At 63.1% G+C, this 5000-nt stretch overlaps 1 non-coding gene and 1 pseudogene across 1 annotated transcript; both read left to right on the forward strand.

Annotated features, from left to right (window-relative positions):
* The first annotated feature begins 2217 nt into the window (after nucleotides 1-2217).
* Nucleotides 2218-4225, forward strand: LOC146303963 (18S ribosomal RNA; annotated as a pseudogene).
* Nucleotides 4226-4797: 572 nt separating this feature from the next.
* On the forward strand, nucleotides 4798-4957 carry LOC146303964 (5.8S ribosomal RNA). The gene has a single exon (XR_014769671.1). It is a non-coding gene; the product is annotated as a 5.8S ribosomal RNA (ribosomal RNA).
* The last annotated feature ends 43 nt before the right edge of the window (nucleotides 4958-5000 follow it).

Here is a 5000-nt window from a genome sequence, read left to right on the forward strand (position 1 = left end):
TGTCCGGAGTACCAGGGGCGCTATGACTTTTGTCTGTCTGGCACAGCAGGGGCCTGAACCTTTGTGCAGAATGCCGGGGGCACCGACGTCCGGAGTACCAAGGGCGCCGACTTCCAGAGTACCAGGGGCACAAGCCTTTGTCTGGAGTACCAGGGGCGCCGACTTCCAGACCCCGCGGATACATGGGTTTAGTCGGCGGGAGGGGGTGCTTAAGCGTGGGTACCCGGGCACGCCCGGAGGTAAAGGTTGCGGAGAAGGGGTCTTGACCGGGCTCCGGCCCCGGCCCCGGCCCCGGCCCCGGCCCCGGCCCCGGTTGTGGGTGTATGGAGTCCGGTGGTGGCGGCGGCGGCGGCGGCGGCGGCGGCGGTGTCCCTGGGTATAAGTGGTGAGTGGTCCCGGAGGTCCCGGAGGTCCCGGGGTGTTGGCGTAAGTGTAGCGGGGGTGGAGGTGGTGTCTCCTGGGTATGAGTGGGGAGTCGTCCAGGAGGGCCAGGAGGTCCCGGAGATGGAGCTGGTGTCTGTTTGTTTCCTCGGTACGAGTGGTGAGAGGGCCAGGAGCTCCCGGAGATGGAGCTGGTGTCTACTGGGTATGAGTGGTGAGTGGGCCAGGAGGTCCCGGAGATGGAGCTGGTGTTTTCTTGGTATGAGTGGTGAGAGGGCCAGGAGCTCCCGGAGATGGAGCTGGAGCTGGAGCTGGAGCTGGAGCTGGAGCTGGAGCTGGGGTTTGTTTCCTCGGTATGAGAGGGCCAGTAGCTCCCGGAGATGGAGCTGGAGCTGGAGCTGGAGCTGGAGCTGGAGCTGGGGTTTGTTTCCTCGGTATGAGAGGGCCAGGAGCTCCCGGAGATGGAGCTGGAGCTGGAGCTGGAGCTGGAGCTGGGGTTTGTTTCCTCGGTATGAGAGGGCCAGGAGCTCCCGGAGATGGAGCTGGAGCTGGAGCTGGAGCTGGAGCTGGAGCTGGAGCTGGAGCTGGGGTTTGTTTCCTCGGTATGAGAGGGCCAGGAGCTCCCGGAGATGGAGCTGGAGCTGGAGCTGGAGCTGGAGCTGGAGCTGGAGCTGGGGTTTGTTTCCTCGGTATGAGAGGGCCAGGAGCTCCCGGAGATGGAGCTGGAGCTGGAGCTGGAGCTGGAGCTGGAGCTGGAGCTGGGGTTTGTTTCCTCGGTATGAGAGGGCCAGGAGCTCCCGGAGATGGAGCTGGAGCTGGAGCTGGAGCTGGGGTTTGTTTCCTCGGTATGAGAGGGCCAGGAGCTCCCGGAGATGGAGCTGGAGCTGGAGCTGGTGTCTGTCTGTCTGTCTGTCTGTCTGTCTGTCTGTTTGTTTGTTTGTTTCCTCGGTATGAGAGGGCCAGGAGCTCCCGGAGATGGAGCTGGTGTCTACTGGGTATGAGTGGGGATTCGTCCAGGAGGTCCCGGAGGTTCCGGAGGTCCCGGGGAGTTGGTGTAAGTGTGGTGGTGGTGGTGGTGGTGGTGGTGGTGGTGGTGGTGGAGGAGGATCAGGTGGTCAGGGTTCGTCCGACCCCTTCGGTGTGGGCCTCGGTCCCCAGACAACTCCAGGCTGTGCTCCACCCAATTTCGGAAACGCTGTCCTGCAAACGGGAGCTCCACCGACCCCGTAACCCCTCGGAGATCGTACCCGTGTGACAGGGGTGGGCTGTGGGGGCTCCTCCGGGGGTGCGTGCACCTGCGCCGCCCTCCCAGGTTTGCAAAACCAGGTTTCCCACCGACCGATCGGCAATCCCGACCCGCCCTTCGGAGGGCCCCGGCCGGCCTGGTCGGCCGTCAAAGTCGATCCGGCGTTCGGGCCGACGGTTCCTCCTTCCACGCGAACACGGTTGTGGGGCTACCCATCTGCCCCTCTCCTGCCCAGTAGAGAGGAGGGGAAGCCCCCCCACGACCCATCGGTAGCGAGACCCAACGGCCCCGTCTGTCCCAGAGGCCTTACCACGCGGCCTCGCCTCGTCTCGGCGCGGCGCGGGCCGCGACAAGCACTGTGTTTCTCAAACTCTCCGGACCCGGGGGAACGGCGGGCGGGCGGGCGGGCGGGCGTGCGTGCGGGCGGACTGACGGACTGCGCGGCAGCCCCGTCGCCACCCCCATGCCCACCCCTACCCTCTCCCCCGCCTCTCCACCCTCCCATCTTTGCCCCCCGCCGGGGCGGCTCGGCGCGGGCGCATCGCCCTAATGCCTCCGGGGGCCCCCTCCCCCGGCACGGCTGGCTGGGCTACCTGGTTGATCCTGCCAGTAGGATATGCTTGTCTCAAAGATTAAGCCATGCATGTCTAAGTACACACGGCCGAGGTACAGTGAAACTGCGAATGGCTCAGTAAATCAGTTATGGTTCCTTTGATCGCTCCTCCCGTTACTTGGATAACTGTGGCAATCCTAGAGCTAATACATGCAAACGAGCGCCGAACCCCTCCGGGGGGGACGCGTGCATTTATCAGGACCGAAAAACCCACGAGGGGGAACTCCCTCCCGCGCGCCCCCCGGGCTCTCTCCGTCTCACGGGGCATACCGGGTCGCGGTATCCGGTTCGTCTTTTCGCTGGGGCGGGGTTTTGCCGGGGGGGCGGCGGCGGCGGGGGGGGACCCCCGACCGTGCAAGCTTTGGTGACTCTGGATAACCTCGAGCCGATCGCTGGCCCCCCGCGGCGGCGACGTCTCATTCGAATGTCTGCTCTATCAACTGTCGACGGTAGGCTACGCGCCTACCGTGGTGACGACGGGTAACGGGGAATCAGGGTTCGATTCCGGAGAGGGAGCCTGAGAAACGGCTACCACATCCAAGGAAGGCAGCAGGCGCGCAAATTACCCACTCCCGACTCGGGGAGGTAGTGACGATAAATAGCGGTGCGGGCCTCTGGTGAGGAGCCGCGACCGAAATGAGTACACTTTAAGCCCTTTAACGAGGAGCCATTGGAGGGCAAGTCTGGTGCCAGCAGCCGCGGTAATTCCAGCTCCAATAGCGTACCCTAAAGTTGCTGCAGTTAAAACGCTCGTAGTTGGATCTCGGGCGGGGGCCCCTCCGCCGCGGTCGCGCCGCGAGGCGCCGCACCGCGGCAAAAACGCGGGGGGCCCCGACCGCGCCCTGTGGCTTTCGGCGCCCCCTCGATGCTCTTGGCTGAGTGTCCCGCGGGGTCCGAGGCGTTTACTTTGAAAAAAGGAGAGTGTTCAAAGCAGGCCTTTGCCGCCCGCATCACTGAAGCTAGGAATAATGGAATAGGACCGCGGTCCTATTTTGTGGGTTTTTCTGTGGACCGGGGCCATGATTGAGAGGGACGGCCGGGGGCATTCGTACTGCGCCGCTAGAGGTGAAATTCTTGGACCGGCGCAAGACGCGCAGAAGCGAAGGCATTTGCCAAGAATGTTTTCATTAATCAAGAACGAAAGTCGGAGGTTCGAAGACGATCAGATACCGTCGTAGTTCCGACCGTAAACGATGCCGACTAGCGATCCGGCGGCGTCGACCCATAGCAAATGACCCGCCGGGCAGCTCCCGGGAAACCGAAGTCTTTGGGTTCCGGGGGGAGTATGGTTGCAAAGCTGAAACTTAAAGGAATTGACGGAAGGGCACCACCAGGAGTGGAGCCTGCGGCTTAATTCGACTCAACGCGGGGAACCTCACCCGGTCCGGACACAGGAAGGATTGACAGATTGAGAGCTCTTTCTCGATTTTGTGGGTGGTGGTGCATGGCCGTTCTTAGTCGGTGGAGCGATCTGTCTGGTTAATTCCGATAACGGGCGAGGCCCCGACATGCTAACTAGCTACGCGGCCCTCTGGCGGTCGGCGTGCGAGCTTCTTAGAGGGACAAGTGGTTCGGAAGCCACGTGAGATGGAGCTATAACAGGTCTGTGATGCCCTTAGATGTCCGGGGCCGCACGCGTGCTACACTGAGCGGGTCAGCGGGCGTCGTCACCTAAGCCGAGAGGCCGAGGTAATCCTGTGAAACCCACGCTCGTGATTGGGACTGGGGATTGAGATTCTTCCCCACGAACGAGGAATTCCCAGTAGGCGCGGGTCACCAGCCAGCACCGATTGAGTCCCTGCCCTTTGTACACACCGCCCGTCGCTACTACCGATCGGACGGCCCAGCGAGGTCGTCGGACCTGCACGCCGGGGGCTCTCGACCCGAGTCCCTGGCGGTGCCGGGAAGTCGCCCGAACTTGACTGTCTAGAGGAAGTAAAAGTCGTAACAAGGTTTCCGTAGGGGAACCTGCGGAAGGATCATTGCCGGATCGGGAAAAGGGACAAAAAAAAAAAAAAAGACCGGTTCTTTTTTTTTCCCCACCATCTTCTTTCCCTTCCCACATGCCGAGGGGTCTCCCCGCACGGAGTCCGTCCGGGCGTCCGGTACTTCGGGGCTGGGTTTCCCCCAAAGCGCAAATCCCTTGGTGGCGGCGTCCCACGCCGCGGCCTCGGTCAACCCTGGTCTCCGGCTCCGGCTCCGTGTCGGGGCCGCCGGGTCCCCCGTCAAGCGAACGCCGTCGCGCAGACCGCCCCGCTCCCGTCTCCACCCTTAGGGCGACGGGTCTACGGCTTCAAGTGTCTGCGCGCCCTCCCCCGGCGGGGCCCCTACCTTGTTGGCGTTAAACGGTTGCCCACGTGAGCGCGGCGAGGTCGCCCGCACTCGCGCCTCCGGGTACCCAACTCGCCTCTCCCCTTCGGGGCTTGGCGGGGGGTTTAATGTCTCCCCCGTCCGGCGGAAGGGGGTAGCGCCCGGGGGTTCCCGTGTCCCAAATAAAGAAACGTCGTCTCTGAAAACTTGTCTCCTCCCCCTGCAAGGTTTATGCCTCAAAAATGACAACTCTGAGCGGTGGATCACTCGGCTCGTGTGTCGATGAAGAACGCAGCCAGCTGCGAGAAATGATGTGAATTGCCACAACCCCAAACATCGATCATCGACTCTTCGAACGCACATTGCGGCCGCGGTTGAGCGCCGCGGCTACGCCTGTCTGAGTGTCGCGTTGTCATCAATCGGAGACGGGGGACCCTCTCCTCCGCGGCC

The sequence above is a fragment of the Lutjanus erythropterus genome, unplaced genomic scaffold (genome assembly GCF_056507025.1).
Source record: "Lutjanus erythropterus isolate fLutEry1 unplaced genomic scaffold, fLutEry1.hap2 Scaffold_186, whole genome shotgun sequence".
In the NCBI taxonomy this organism is placed as follows: domain Eukaryota; kingdom Metazoa; phylum Chordata; class Actinopteri; order Lutjaniformes; family Lutjanidae; genus Lutjanus; species Lutjanus erythropterus.